The following is a 15,556-nucleotide window of genomic DNA, read 5'->3' as shown; positions in this document are numbered from 1 at the left end:
TCAACTCCAATCCCAACCAGAGGCTGAATTAAGGTAAGTTTTACAATCAATTTTAAGTTACAAAAAAAGCTCAGGTGAAAATTTGCCAACAGCATTGCAGCCAAAATACCAAAATGGATTCACCAGGCAGCCATAACTTCCTTGAGATTGTCAATCACTTGAACCCCTGTCCTTTGTTTAATGCAGAATACCTTCCTGGCAGTTCACTTTCTGAATGCAGCTGCACTCTTGCTACACACCGCACAGATGGCCAAAATCGATAATCCTTCTCAGAGTGCCTTCGCAAACCAAACTGTTGGTGTCAACTGGGTGAGAATGAAGAAGTAGCTGCCACTCAACCCTGTGAGATTTGTTGTGTGTAGGCACTGTTCTCAATAGCGACCCAGTGCCATGGTTATCAGGGAAAATGCTAAGCAAGAAAGGGATGCAGCACAATTTAGGATCCTTCCATCCTTAGTTCATTTGGTGCAGTGATTGGTGTCCTCCATGTATTTTTGCTCTTGATACCCATTTAGAACATCTGTCTATCAATCTGCTACACTCTTGCTTATTCAAGGCCAACTGAATCATTTGACAAGAGATTCTGACAATTTCAACAGTTCAGGTAGACAGTATTCAATCATCTAACCCTATGGTTTTCCTTATAATCCACAATTCCAATCCTAATCAGTTACTCAACATTTTTTAAGTAGTATCAATTGACAGTGATAACTACTTTAGTCAAGTTTACTCTACCAAGCTATGACCTTCTGGGGAGAAACATTTGACATTTCATATCTTGTTTTAGTTATTTTCTATTCTGTTCTGTGTTCAATCCAGATTACACAATCTATTTGCAACAACATTCACTATCCTTCTTAGCATTTAAAAACCCCCTCCCAATAATCTTTCCCTAAGGAAACCATTTCAATACACAGCCTTTCTTCATATCCTGGAATCTTAAATCCTAGATCATCCTGGATCCTCTCTAAATGCTCTGCAACAACTAAAATGGCATTTAGAAGATAGTGTTCCAAAGAGCACACAGTGGGCAGAATTTAATTCAGGTAATGATGGTCTCACACTTTGGCGAGAGGGCTGTCAAAGGACCTGGTCCCTTGGAGAAGGCCCACTACATTAAATGTCAGTCAAGCATTTAAGTGGGCAATAGCAGGCATCACCTGGATCAAGGAAATCTCGCTCCTTAGAACTGTCGGTCGATCAGAGGCTGTCAGCTCATTATTACCATCAGCACTATCCCTCTGGCGGTAGCTGCCAACAATGCTGCCACAAGAGACCCAGGCCACAAATGAGTGAGGTTGGTTCGGGGCCAAGGAAGGGGAGGTGGGGTGAGTGGTGGTGGTTTGGAGGCAATGTCAAAAGGGGTGGTTTTCACCAGGTCCTCCCATTCCTGATGACAGCCCCTCAACCCGGGATCCTGCAAACAAACAAACAAACCAGCATTGGGATGTGGCCCTTAAACAGACATTAATTACTCACTTAAGGGCCTCAGCCTCAATTTATGACAGAAAAGGGAGGCTATCCACAGACCTCGACCCCCCCACTCCATGGACTGAATCAATCTCACTCTGAGGAAATTAAATTCGCCCAGTATTCCAAATGTGGTTTTACCAACAATTTGAACAAATGTAAAATAACTTGTTTATTATCAAATATATTTCAGGTATATTCTAATACTTAATGAACCTTGCCAATAATAGCTTCACCCTGAATGAATACTATTCCGTTTCTGCCTTTGTTAGTGGGCACTATGTCAGCCTACGTGAACTTCATGTTTCCCATTCCATTGTGCATAATAGCACATTTAACAACATGAAAATACATCTGCCATTTATTAGCCCCTCTACTTAATTAGTCTAAATATTTTTGAATGCTATTGATGTTATAATTATCAGCTGGTCATATGCCTTGGGGGTCATAGTAAAGTTTTATCTACCAATCTTGCATACAAAAACGGCTGGTTAGGATGTTCAGAGGCACATCAGGGGCGGGATGCTCCAAAAACTGCCGCGATGTCCGGGACCCGGCGCCAAAAACGGCGCGGATCACTCCAGCGTCGCCCCCCCCCCCCCCCCCCCCCCCCAAACAACGCAAATTTTCAGGCCCCGAATGGGCTAGCAGCGGTGTGATGCCATTTGCGACGGCGCCACCGGACGTGGACGGTGACGCTGTGTGGCGTCATCGACACCGCATGGCGTGACGGCTCAAAAGACGCGCCACCCCACCCCCAGAAGACCTGACAAGATGGCCGCCCGCTGCGCAGCCCTGAGCTTCCAGGACCGCGACATCGGGGCGCTCCTGGACGCAGTGGAGGAGAAGAGAGTTCCCTGTACCCCAGACACGGCCGCAGGGTCGCCCCACGCCTCAGCCAGCGTCTGTGGAGGGAGGTGCCAGAGGCCGTCAGCGCTGTGGTTCTGACACCACGGACAGGCACCCAGTGCCACAAGAAGGTGAACGACCTCGTCAGGGCTGCCAGGGTGAATCCCCCCCCTCCCTGCCCGATGTACGGCACCCCCCCAGGTGAAACCAACCCGAACCCTAACCTCTGCACCATACGCGCAACCGATGGTGTGCATTCATATACCTGTCTAACACTGTTGCCTTTTACCCCTGCCACCCACCCGCCCCCCCACAGGAGAAGCGCGCACACAACAATAGGGAGAATGAGAGGACTGGAGGGGGCCCAGCTGATGAGAGGCCACTCACCGTACATGAGGAAAGGGCCCTGGAACTGGCTGGCGGACCTGAGGACCGGGAGGTTCCCAATGCCGAGGTCGGGGGCCCACCAGCAAGTGAGCCACCGACAGCCCGTCCCCATATCGCCTCTCCCCCGTATCCCCCATATTCCCCCATATCCCCCCTCCCCCATATCACCTGATCACCGCCTGTGTGTCTAACCATGCATGCTTCATTGTGTACCGCAGGAGCAAACGTCGAGGCACCCATCCCCGCAGATGCCGACCGCCCGCAGGATGCCCCAGGGCGACCACGGGATACGGAGAGATCCGGACCCTCTGGCACGCGACGCCCGCAGGATGCCCCAGGGCGACCATGGGAGACGGAGAGACCCGGACCCTCTGGCACGCGATGCCCGCAGGATGCCCCAGGGCGACCACGGGAGACGGAGAGACCTGGAGCAATAGGGAGACGACGCCCCCGTCTCGTGTGGGTGCGGCGACGCAGGCGTGTGCCACCCAGCGACGAGGGGGGGCAGCCACAGGCCTCCGTCGCAGCCGAGCCACGAAACCACTACCCAGGACAGCCCTACCCAGGAGACCCCTACCCAGGAGACCCCTACCCAGGAGACCCCTACCCAGGACACCCCTACCCAGGACACCCCTACCCAGGAAACCAAAATACAGGACAGTGACACAGAGTGGATGGGTGGAGTCGAACCGCCACCCCAAAGTGCCATGGACTCAGAGTCGGATGACGCGCACGACACAACGCCACTGCTGTCACCAACACCCTCCACCATCGCAGAGACACTCACCTCGGTTGGGCATTTTAGTGATGAGGAGTCTGGAACACTCACTGGTGTGCACAACACAGCCGTCTCGGGACAGCAGGTGGAGGTAGGAGCAGCAGAGGGGCCGTGAGGTCGAAGGGCATCCTGGCGCAAGCGAACATCTGCCCCCCAGATAGATTCCGAGTTCCTGGAGTTACCACACCCACCCATAGCCCCGATGCAACCACCGAACCTGGGACGAGCGAAGAGGGTGACGGCTGGCTTGCAGCGGCTGCAGTCGCAGGTGGAGGAGTGCACCCGTGTCCAGGAGCTGAGAGTGGTGCCGGTCATGCATGCCACCCAGGCCGACACCACACAGGTGGTGTCCGCGGTGGAGGCAATGGGTGCGACGGTGTCAGACATGGGGAGCGGTTTGCGAGGCCTGGGGCTTTCCGTGCAGGCGGCGACTGTGGCCCAGGACATGGCTGCCCTCTCACAGGAGGCCATGAGGCAGCGCCAGCGGAAGATGGCAGAGGCGCTCAACGCCGTGGCCCTGTCTCAGCAGGCCATGGCCCAGTCTCAGCAGGCAATGGCCCAACCCCTGCAGGCCATGGCCCAGTCTCAGCAGGCAATGGCCCAACCCCTGCAGGCCATGGCCAGTCTCAGCAGGCAATGGCCCAACCCCTGCAGGCCATGGCCCAGTCTCAGCAGGCAATGGCCCAACCACTGCAGGCCATGGCCCAGTCTCAGCAGACAATGGCCCAACCACTGCAGGCCATGGCCCAGTCTCAACAGGCAATGGCCAAATCCCTGCAGGCCATGGCCCAGTCTCAGCAGGCAATGGCCCAATCCCTGCAGGCCATGGCCCAGTCTCAGCAGGCAATGGCCCAACCCTTGCAGGCAATGGCCCAGTCTGGGGAACCACCTAGGCGTAGTCAAAGGGTCCGTAAGGCCAAACAATTAGACACTGAGTAAGTTGGCACGGGTGCAGGGCACAGACGAGTTTTGGGGGCTAGGGCACGTGTATGCACTGTTTGTTATTAAAATCGCTTTAACACCTACAGAAGCTGCCTTTGTGCTCTGTCCGAAGCCTGCGGGGATGTCATGTACGTTGAGCGCCAGTGTGTGTGTGAGGGGGTGGTCTTACGTCGGCCTCACGTGAGTCTGCCCCCTTCCCCCTGGGCCGTCCTCACCATCCTCCCGAGCAGAGGACGGGACCGTGCGCTGCAGTGTCACAGCCACATGCAGGGATGGTCCGGGTGGATGGTGGTACATCGTCCAACGATGTTGAGCCAGGAGCTCATCGCAGGGCGGGTTGTCATCATCCTCCATGGCCTGCAATAGACACGCTTCCACCGGCGCACGTGAGAGCCCGGCCGTCGTGCCGCAGGTGGATCTGCAATGGAGGGGTGGTGTGCATGCGGGTGGGCTGGGTGTGGTTGGGGGGGGTGAGGGTGATGGGTGGGTGGATGGGTAGGGGGGGTGAGGGTGTTCGGGTGTTGCCATGGTGTGCGGTATGTGGCCATACTCACCAATTCCCACGCCCCCTAGTCAGTGAAGCGGGCGGCTATCAGCCTGTCCCGTGCCCGCTGGCCCAGCCGCTAACGGTGGACAGCCACCCGCCCATGTCTAGCCCGTCTGCCCTGACCATTGCCCCCATCCCTCTCATCTGGGGAGGACTGCGCCTCTTCCTGCTGCTCCTCCACTCCGCCCTCCTCTGCCTGCAGAACATCGCCCCTCTGCTGGGCTATATTGTGCAGGACGTAGCACACCACAATGATGCGGCCGACCCTATCTGACCGATACTGGAGGGTGCCCCCAGAGAGGTCCAGGCACCTGAAACGCATTTTGAGCACTCCAAAGCACCTCTCTATCACACCCCTTGTCGCTGCATGGGCATCATTGTAGCTGTTCGCGTCATTCTGTGGCCTCCGTATAGGCGTCATCAGCCACGACCGCAACGGGTAACCCCTGTCGCCCAGCAAGCAGCCCCTCAGACGGGGGTGGCGTCCCTCGTACATGCCGGGGATGTAAGACCGCGATAACACGTATGAGTCATGTACACTTCCCGGGTACCGGGCGCAGATATGCAGGATAATCATGCGGTGATCGCAGACCACCTGGATGTTCATGAAATAGGTCCCCTTCCTATTGGTGAACACGGCCCTGTTATTTGCAGCTGGCCGCACGGCGACGTGCATCCCATCGATCGCACCCTGGACCATGGGAAACCCGGCCACGGCAAAGAAGCCCATGGCCCGGGCATCCTGGCTGGCCCAATCCACAGGGAAGCGGATGTAGCAGTCTGCAATGGCATATAGGGGGTCTGTCACTGCCCGGATGCACCGGTGCACTGATGCCTGCGAGATGCCGGACAGGTCCCCACCTGGTGTCTGGAATGACCCCGTTGCATAACAGTTCAGGGCCACCGTAACCTTGAAGGACACGGGGTGAGGGTGTGCCCCCCCCCCCCCCCCAGTGCCAGGTGTGCCAGCAGGTGGAAGATGTGTGCCACGGTTTCCGGCTCATCCGGAGTCTCCTCCTGCATTCCTGGTCCGTGAGGTCCTGGTACGACAGCCGGGGCTGGTACACACGGGGCCTCCTCGGGTGCCTCCGTTGCCGTGGCGCCGCGACATCCTCCTCCCCCTCCTCGTGTTCCTCCTCCACTACGTGCTCCCCCTGCTCCTCCTCCTCCTTGTCCTGTCGGGGCGGCTGTCCCTCCAGCCTGGGCGGCTGCCGCCTGCCCCTCTGCGGCATTCTCCTCTGCGGCAGCCTGCGCCGCCTCTCTGGCACGCTCCTCCTCCTCCTCCAGGGCAACATGGAGAATAGCAGCTACCGCCATGGCGGCCAACATCGCTGGCTGATCAGAAAACATGACGGCCTGCGGGGAGTGGGGGGGGGGAAAACGACGACATGTCATCTTGCCCGTACCCCCCCTCCCCCCAGCCAGGTTGCATGGACTGCATGGGCGCGACTGTTGGAGGATGGCACCTAGCCAGGCGGACAAACTCCCTTGTCCTCACACCCCCCATCCCCGGCACTTATCCCCCCCCTACCCGGCACTCATCCCTCCCCCCCCCCCCTCCCCGGCACTTACCCCCCCCCCCCCCCCGTACCCGGCACTCATCCCCCCCCCCCCGTCCCCCTCGCCGGCACTCACACCCCAGCCCCCCACCGCACACACACCCACATACACCTCTCCCTCCCACACACAGACTGCGGCCACGCCATCGCCTCTCCTGCGGCCACCCCCCAGGCCGTGACCTACCTCCATGCTGGACGGCGTCAACCATCAGCATTGGTTGATGCCGGACTTCCGGGTGCGGCTATGCAGAGCTAGGTCGCATATTCGGCAGCTCCTGCTTGGAACGGACTTTTGGGCTCTTTTACAGGGCCCCCACGGCATTTGTTTGACATTTCCCGGTGTGGGAAGAAGGCGGCAATATTCCCCCGACGGTGTCCCCCAGGAAGGGTATGTCTCTTGGTTGCCAGACACACGCAGAAACAGTGAAAGATTTGGCTGCAACTACAGGATAAACAGGGCCTCTTCCAGCATGCAGGCGGGGAAGGGCAAGCTTAAAGCTGCAAGCTGACCTGAGGGCCTGTATCAAAGGTGAATTCTAGCAGCAGAGGGAACAACTGTGAAAAGACCTCATCAAGGCCACTGAAGGGACTTCCGGTTGCGGTGATGCCTAGCTAGCCGCACGCTTCGGCGGCTCCAGCTCCGACGGACCTTCGGGCTCTTTGAAGAGCCTCAACGGGGAATTTTTCGACGACGCAACCCGGTGTGGGGCGTGTGAGAAGGGAGTCCCCCCCAAACGAAGGAGGAAAAAACCGGCGGCGGCGGCTGCAGCGCGAGGAATCGTCGACCAAAGGGTCAGAAAGAGAGACGTACAAGATGGCGGCGGAGAAAGCGCAGGCGACATGGGGGCCTGAGCATGAAATTGTGAGACGGTGCGTGGAGCTGCTGAAGAGGGAGGTGCTGACCCCGTTGCTACAGGCAATTGAGGGGCTCAAGGAGACATTAAAGACCAGGAGACAGAGCTCCGTGTGGTGGAGCAGAAGGTGACAGATATTGAGGATGAGATCCTGGGCCTGGCGGTTAAGACACAGACGCACGAGGCACTTCATAAAAAGTGTACTGAAAGGATCGAAGCCCTAGAAAATGGAGCGCGAAGGAAGAACCTTCGGATACTGGGTCTCCCTGAGGGTGTGGAAGGAGTGGACTGTGGAGCGTACGCAAGTACGATGCTGAGCTCACTGATGGGTGCTGAGGCCCCTACGGGCCCCTTGGAGGTGGAGTGGGCAAATCGGATTCCGGCGAGAAGACCAAAAGCGGGAGAACCACCCAGGGCGATAATCGTGCGATTTTAACCGCCTTAAGGATAGAGAAGAGGTCCTGAGATGGGCTAAAAAGGTGCGGAGTAGCAGATGGGAGAATGCAGTGGTACGGGTATACCAGGATTGGAGTGCGGAGGTGGCGAGAAGGAGGGCGAGCTTCAACCGAGCCAAAGAGGTGTTGCATAAAAGGAAGGTGAAGTTCGGGATGCTGCAGCCGGCAAGACTATGGGTCACGTATCAGGAGAGACACCATTATTTCGAGACGGCGGAGGAAGCATGGACCTTCATCAAAGAAGAGAAATTGGATCGGAACTGAGGGACTGATGCTGCAGGAAATGTTATTGTTAATGTTACGGTGGAAGTTAATTGAGAAGTAAACAGGGAAGGGGGGAGACATTGGGGAAATGTGGGCGCCGGTGAGGGGGGAAAGACGGGACATAGTTGGAGAATGGGGAAGGGGAGGGGGAGGGGAAAGGGAGCTGCGCCATAAGAGGCGGGTCAGGTAAAGGGATGTTCCCGCACCAGAAAGAATAAGGCGGGAAGACAGGCGCAAGGCGGATGGGAGTTCCCCACATGGGGGGGGTCGAGGAGTGAGCAGGAGTAGCCGGGGTCAGTTGAAGTCAGCTGACTTACGGAAGTAATATGGGGGGAGCAATCAAGCTAGAAAGAGATCTAGCGGGGAGGGGAGGAGGGAGGGAGAAGGGGGGGGGGGACAACTGGGTTGCTGCTGCGGAAATCCAAAAGGAAATGGCTAAAGAGTGGGTGGGCGGGGATGGTGTGCGACGCTGGGGGAGCGAGCGGGAGCGTGGAGGCGGGATATGGGACTGGCCTAGAGAAGGTAATGGCTAGTCGACACGGGAGGGGGGCAGGTAGCCCCCTAGTGAGGCTGATCACGTGGAACGTGAGAGGCCTGAACGGACCGATAAAAAGGGCCCGAGTGCTCGCGCATTTGAAAGGACTAAGGGCAGACGTGGTTATGCTCCAAGAGACGCACCTAAAGGTGGCGGACCAAGTTAGGCTAAGGAAAGGATGGGTGGGACAGGTGTTCCACTCAGGACTGGACGCAAAGAATAGAGGGGTGGCCATTTTGGTGGGGAAACAGGTCGCATTTGAAGCAAAGAACATCGTAGCAGATAGCGGAGGTAGATATGTAATGGTGAGTGGCAGGCTGGAGGGAATGGAGGTCGTGTTGGTTAACGTGTATGCCCCAAACTGGGACGATGCGGGATTTATGAGACGGATGCTGGGGCGTATACCGGACCTGGAGGTAGGAAACTTGATTTTAGGAGGGGACTTTAATACGGTGCTGGACCCGGGGCTAGATAGATCCAGCTCAAGGACCGGAAGAAGGCCGGCAGCGGCCAAGGTACTTAAGGGGTTTATGGACCAAATGGGGGGAGTGGATCCATGGGGATTTCTTAGACCTAGGGCTAGGGAGTATTCCTTCTTCTCCCATGTCCATAAAGTGTACTCCCGGATAGATTTTTTTGTTTTGGGAAGGTCGTTGATCTCTAGGGTGGAAGAAGCTGAGTACTCAGCCATAGCGGTTTCGGATCATGCCCCACATTGGGTGGACCTGGAATTAGGAGAGGAAAGGGAGCAGAGAACACTCTGGCGATTAGATGTGGGACTGATGGCGGATGAGTGAGTGTGTGCAAGAGTGCGGGGGTGTATTGAGAGATACCTGGAGGTCAATGACGACGGCGAGGTCCCTGTGGGAGTGGTATGGGAAGCACTAAAAGCGGTGGTCAGAGGAGAGCTGATCTCCATTGGGGCCCACAAAAGGAAAACAGAGGCCAAGGAAAGGGAAAGATTACTGGGGGAGATTTTAAGGGTGGATAGGGAATTTGCAGAGACCCCGGAGGAGGAATTGTACAGGGAGAGGAGACGACTCCAGACGGAATTTGACCTTCTGACCACCAGAAAGGCGGAGGTACTGTGGAGGAAGGCACAGGGGAGGAGGTATGAATATGGGGAAAAGGCGAGTCGCCTGTTGGCTCATCAATTGCGAAAGAGGGCAGCAGCGAGGGAAATAGGAGGAATTAGAGACGAAAGGGGAGACACGGTGCGAAGGGCAGGAAAGATAAATGAGGTGTTCAAGACCTTCTATGAGGAACTGTATAGGTCTCAACCCCCAGAGGGAGAGGAGGGGATGCGGCAGTTCCTGGACCAATTGAGGTTCCCGAAAGTGGAGGAGCGGGGGGTGGTAGGCCTGGGGGCACCGATTGGGGTGGACGAGGTTATTAAGGGACTGGGAAGCATGCAAGCAGGGAAGGCCCCAGGACCAGACGGGTTCCCGGTGGAGTATTACAGAAAATATGTGGACTTGTTGGCCCCGTTGATGGTGAGGACGTTCAATGAGGCCAGGAAAGGGGGGACTCTACCCCCGACGATGTCGGAGGCGACGATATCGTTAATTTTGAAGAGGGATAAAGATCCGTTGCAGTGCGGGTCCTATAGACCCATTTCATTGTTGAACGTGGACGCCAAATTGTTGGCAAAGGTACTGGCATCGAGGATAGAGGACTGTGTCCCGGGGGTGGTGCACGAAGACCAGACAGGGTTCGTAAAAGGGAGACAACTGAATGTTAACGTGCGACGACTATTAGGGGTGATAATGATGCCCCCAGTGGAGGGGGAGGCAGAGATAGTGGCGGCAATGGACGCAGAGAAGGCATTTGATAGGGTGGAGTGGGAGTATTTATGGGAAGTGTTAAGGAGGTTTGGGTTTGGGAACGGGTTTATTAGCTGGGTTAGACTTCTTTATGGGGCTCCAACGGCAAGCGTAGTTACAGGTCGACATAGATCGGAGTATTTCCGACTATATAGGGGAACAAGACAGGGATGCCCGCTGTCTCCATTGTTGTTCGCGTTGGCAATTGAACCTCTGGCCATGGCGTTGAGAGACTCCAGGAAATGGAGAGGGGTGATTAGAGGGGGAGAAGAACACCGAGTCTCGTTATATGCGGATGACCTATTGTTATACGTGTCGGACCCAGCGGGGGGATTGATAGAGGTTATGCGAATTTTGAGGGGGTTCGGGGATTTCTCGGGGTATAGGCTAAACATGGGGAAGAGTGAATTATTTGTGATACATCCAGGGGACCAGAGTAGAGAGATAGAAGGCTTGCCTCTAAGGAAAGTGGAAAGAAACTTCCGATACCTGGGGATTCAGATCGCTAGGAGCTGGGGAACCTTGCACAGACTTAATCTGACACGGTTGGTAGAACAAATGGAGGAGGACTTCAAGAGGTGGGACATGCAGCCTCTATCGCTGGCGGGCAGGGTGCAAGCAATTAAGATGATGGTCCTCCCGAGGTTCTTATTTGAATTTCAATGTCTCCCTATACTAATCACTAAGACCTTTTTTAATAAAATAGACAGGAGCATCACGAGCTTCGTGTGGGCAGGGAAAGTTCCGAGAGTAAGGAGGGGGTTCCTTCAGCGTAGTAGGGACAGAGGAGGATTGGCACTACCGAACTTGGGCGATTACTATTGGGCCGCCAATGTGGCAATGATACGTAAATGGATGATGGAGGGTGAGGGAGCGGCGTGGGAAAGACTGGAGAGAAAGTCCTGTAAAGGGACGAGTTTAGAGGCGCTGGTGACGGCGCCGCTACCGATCTCACCTAAAAAGTTTACCATGAACCCGGTGGTGGCGGCAACATTGAATATCTGGGGACAGTGGAGGCGACAGAGAGGGGTGCGGGGAGCCCTGGTGGGGTCCCCAATCAGGAACAACCATAGGTTCGCCCCAGGAAGAATGGATGGAGGATTTCAGAGCTGGTTCCAGTTGGGAATTAGGAGGGTGGGAGATTTATTTATAGATGGGACTTTTGCGAGCTTGGGAGCATTGGAGGAAAAGTATAAGTTGCCCCGGGGAAATTTCTTGAGATATATGCAGGTGAGGGCATTTACTAGACAACAGGTGAGGGAATTTCCATTGCTCCCGACACAGGGGATACAGGACAGGGTGCTTTCAGGGGTGTGGGTCGGAGAGGGCAAGGTGTCAGAGATTTACCGAGAGATGAGGGAAGAGGGGGAGGAGTCGGTGGGCGAACTAAAAGGAAAGTGGGAAGAAGAACTAGGGGAGGAGATAGAGGAGGGTATGTGGGCTGATGCCCTAAGCAGGGTAAATTCCTCTTCCTCATGCGCCAGGCTTAGCCTGATTCAATTTAAGGTGCTACATAGAGCACACATAACGGGAGCAAGATTGAGCAGGTTCTTTGGAGTGGAGGACAAATGTGGGAGGTGTGGCGGGAGCCCGGCAAACCACGCACATATGTTTTGGGCATGCCCGGCACTGGAAGGGTATTGGAAGGGAGTGACGGGAGTGATTTCGCGGGTGGTGAGGGCCCGGGTCAAACCAGGCTGGGGGTTAGCTCTATTTGGAGTTGCGGAAGAGTCGGGAGTGCAGGAGGCGAAAGAGGCCGACGTTGTGGCCTTTGCGTCCCTAGTAGCCCGGCGCAGGATCCTACTCATGTGGAAGGAGGCGAAACCCCCCGGACTGGAGGCCTGGGTAAATGATATGGCGGGGTTCATTAAACTGGAGCAGATAAAGTTTGCCCTGAGAGGATCGGCTCAAGGGTTCACCAGGCGGTGGCAGCCATTTCTCGACTACCTAGGGGAACGTTAGAGGGAAGACAGATGACCAGCAGCAGCAACCCAGGGGGAGGGGGGGGGGGGGGGGGAGGGGGGGTTTAGTTTAGGTCAAAGATAAAGGGGTTTTGTTACTTGTGTATTGTTTAAAATTTCTGTATTGTTATTGTTGCGTTTGCTTTGTAAGAGGGGAAAAATTGTTGTTTGGGAAAAAATTTTCAATAAAACATTTATAAAAAAAAAAGCATTGGTTGATGCCGTTAAAAAGGTGTTTCGTCGGCGGGACTTCGGCCCATCCAGCCGGGAGAATATGGGCAGCCCTGGAGTCCATTGTCTCGTGCCCGCCCCTGCCATTCTCCGAGGCAGGCAGCGCGATTGACGCCCCGCCGACTTTTCACCCTTTGGAGAATTCTGCGGGCTGCGGTGGCGGGATTTACGCCGCCCCAGCAATTCTCCGTCCCAGTGGGGGGTTGGAGAATCCCGCCCCAGAAGTGTAATCAGAGCAGCACTGACAGACCTGGAGAAAAAACATTGCAGCACAGACTAGAAAATGGCATTAAAATATTATTTTAGCACTGCAACAGTAAGAACGCATTGACAAGTGAAAACCATAGATATGCGCAAACACTTGTAATAAAAGATGAGCACAAAATAATAAATATTCCAAATAATTGTTTGTTCTAAGTATTTTCAAGTGAAGACGTGAAATGTGCAAATCCAGGAAAAGGTGTAGCCACCTGGGTTGGCCACCTCCCGGCTTTAAAATGGAGATCCACTAAGAATGCAGGGAAATTCGGTCAAACGCAGGATAAACAGCAGGTGCAAAGTTTCCTGTATATCAGAACTTGCAGAAACCCAGACAGCACTGAAACTAACGACCATCTGCATATTAATTAGCGATCCCCGGGAACAATTGAAACATTTAAGGTAAACCAGGCCAAGCTAGACTCCTCGGCGCCAGCAGGAGCCAAGACAAAGGAAGGCCAACGGACACTTAGGAACCGCCCAGCGATCAGGGAACAGCTCCAGTATTAGAGAAATCGATCCAAGTGATCAGAACGGGGTCCGTCCCGAATGGCGCGAAGCCCCTGTGGACTATAAAAGAGAGTCCTCAAGTTCAATTCGTCCTTCTTGGCAGGGTGTCTCAGCAGCTCGAAACAACCCTTGACAAGTGACCTGCCTAGTAGCTACACCAATCAAGTAAGTCTCCAGTCAACGCACGCTACGAGATAGGCGCTCCTAGCTACCAGTCCATACCAGCTTTGAATCCTGCAGACTCAGAATTGAACGAAAGGCCATTTGTTCCTCTGACCTGGTGGGCCAGTTCCAAAGCTAAGTATAGGCCTTTTAGTGATAGAGAAAGTCGAGTAAGCAGAGTTTTATACATGAGTAGTGATTTACTGTGTATAATAAATGTGTTTTGATTTGAATCTTACTAACTGGTGTATTGAGTTATTGATCAGCACTTGAACTTGAACCTCGTGGTGGTATCATAAAGATACCTGGCGACTTGAGAGCAAAGGTTATAGAAACGGAGCAAATTAAGTAAAGACACAACGAGCAACATTTAAAAGCCAACCAAAAGTTAGCAACATTTACTGGCGAACTCTGATGGGACCCGGCTTAGAAGTGGCCTAACCACTCCGGGAGAACCCAAAATGTGAATTGAGAATCCAATTGGGAACAGAGACATTCACAAGTGTTCAAGCAGTTCTGATCAATCCTCATAATTCGGATGCGTGTTAATGCATGCGTAACTAACAGGGCTATAAGGTAAAACTGATAGATTTTGTTGCGAAAAACTGTCGGGAGTTTGTATTCCGGAAAATAGCGAACGCCGTACCCGTGTTTACAGCACCACCTTAGTACCCCTCGTTCCAAATTTTAAAAGAGAGCATTCAGATAGGAAAAATGGCAATGAAGGCAATGGAACGCCTTATGAACCCTCAAGAATTCGTGGTCGCAGCGACCAGCAGCAGAGTAGGTCAGCGTCCCAAGAACAAACAAAGAAATGTACAGCACAGGAACAGGCCCTTCGGCCCTCCAAGCCGGTGCCGACCATGCTGCCCGACTAAACTACAATCTTCTACACTTCCTGGGTCCGTATCCCTCTATTCCCATCCTATTCATGTATTTGTCAAGATGCCCCGTTTGGGAAGTTGAGATTAGAAGGTATCTCAAAGGGAAGGGGTGGCCCCTTTGGAGTGACTTTTGTTCAAATGAGGAAACAGGTCGTGGGAGTATAGGACATACTTGGTGGGGGAACCTGAGCGAAATCCATAAGAAGAGCTTAGGGAAAGCTCGCAAGCCGATGGCAATCGTGTCCTGTCTGGCACAATTGCGAGGCACAGAGGAGGTCGTTCCGACGCTCCGCAAAGAGATAGAAGAGAGACATCGAATGAGCAAGGTCGATGTTAGTAAGATCGAGAGAGAGAATATAGAATTGAGAAGGATGTTGGCAGCAAAGGACGGAGAGGTGGATAATGCCAAGTGGGCACACCAGTCTTGTCTAGCGCATCTGAGCAGTGATTAGAAAACACGAAGAACAGCAGGCAGAGGCAGATATCCAAGCAGTTGAATCGCACCAGAACTCTGCATGGGTGAACGAAGGCATGAACAGCCCCCCACAGAAACCACAGGAGTGTTACATCTGTGGACAATTAGGTCACTTTGCACAAGAGTGCAATGCCCCACGAAAGCCACAGAGAGCCCAGCAGGCAGGCACTCTGAATAGTAACAGGACAAAGCCCATACATAGTGTAAGCACCCGTTCAGACCAGAAAGACATGAACGGAATTGACTGACGGTGTCCGGGCTCCCCCACCTGGGTCTGCGACACCCTTTGGGATAGGTCCGGCCGACTAGTCGTTGCAGCGAAAATACGGGGATAGCCCATCGAATTTCTCTGGGACACAGGAGGGTCCCGCACCACAATTAATTCCTCCACCATGTTCCAAAATGACACGTGGCCCACTACAGCCACAATCACCCTCAGCGGCTTCACAGGCCACTCACAACAGGGACACATCACAGCCCCTGTACCCATTCAAATTGGCAACATTACACCAAAACACCCCATAGTTTTGGTCGATCGGCCCCACACAGCAGAACACATTTTGGGCATCGATTTCATGAACTCCCACAACCTGTCATTTGACACAGTAAATC

At 54.3% G+C, this 15,556-nt stretch overlaps 1 long non-coding RNA gene across 1 annotated transcript in view; it reads left to right on the top strand.

Moving 5' to 3' along the window:
* The window catches only part of LOC140407824 (uncharacterized), a 40,550-nt gene continuing 24,994 nt past the window's right edge, over nt 1-15,556 (top strand). Inside the window, exons 1-2 of the long non-coding RNA XR_011939828.1 lie at nt 1-33; nt 187-309. This is a non-coding gene — a long non-coding RNA (uncharacterized lncRNA). The remainder of the gene's footprint in view (nt 34-186; nt 310-15,556) is intronic.

This window comes from Scyliorhinus torazame, chromosome 2, assembly GCF_047496885.1.
Source record: "Scyliorhinus torazame isolate Kashiwa2021f chromosome 2, sScyTor2.1, whole genome shotgun sequence".
Taxonomy (NCBI): Eukaryota; Metazoa; Chordata; class Chondrichthyes; order Carcharhiniformes; family Scyliorhinidae; genus Scyliorhinus; species Scyliorhinus torazame.
Note: the sequence above shows the minus strand (reverse complement) of the source record. Positions and strands in the feature narration are given on the sequence as shown.